Here is a 437-nt window from a genome sequence, read left to right on the forward strand (position 1 = left end):
GACAAACAACTAATCTCAAAAATATACAAGCAACTCCTACAGCTCAACTCCAGAAAAATAAATGACCCAATCAAAAAATGGGCCAAAGAACTAAATAGACATTTCTCCAAAGAAGACATACAGATGGCTAACAAACACATGAAAAGCTGCTCAACATCACTCATTATCAGAGAAATGCAAATCAAAACCACTATGAGGTACCATTTCACACCAGTCAGAATGGCTGCGATCCAAAAGTCTACAAATAATAAATGCTGGAGAGGGTGTGGAGAAAAGGGAACCCTCTTACACTGTTGGTGGGAATGCAAACTAGTAGACATAATCTTTGATGTGGTAGTAGTACTTCCCTAGTTTATTGAGAATTCTGTAGAAAATTACCAAATCCACAAAAAGTGGTTTTGTCTTTTTTTTTTTAACATTAAGAGGGAGTTTAATTA

This window comes from Bison bison, unplaced genomic scaffold (genome assembly GCF_000754665.1).
Source record: "Bison bison bison isolate TAMUID 2011002044 unplaced genomic scaffold, Bison_UMD1.0 scf7180017864497, whole genome shotgun sequence".
Classification (NCBI taxonomy): Eukaryota; Metazoa; Chordata; class Mammalia; order Artiodactyla; family Bovidae; genus Bison; species Bison bison.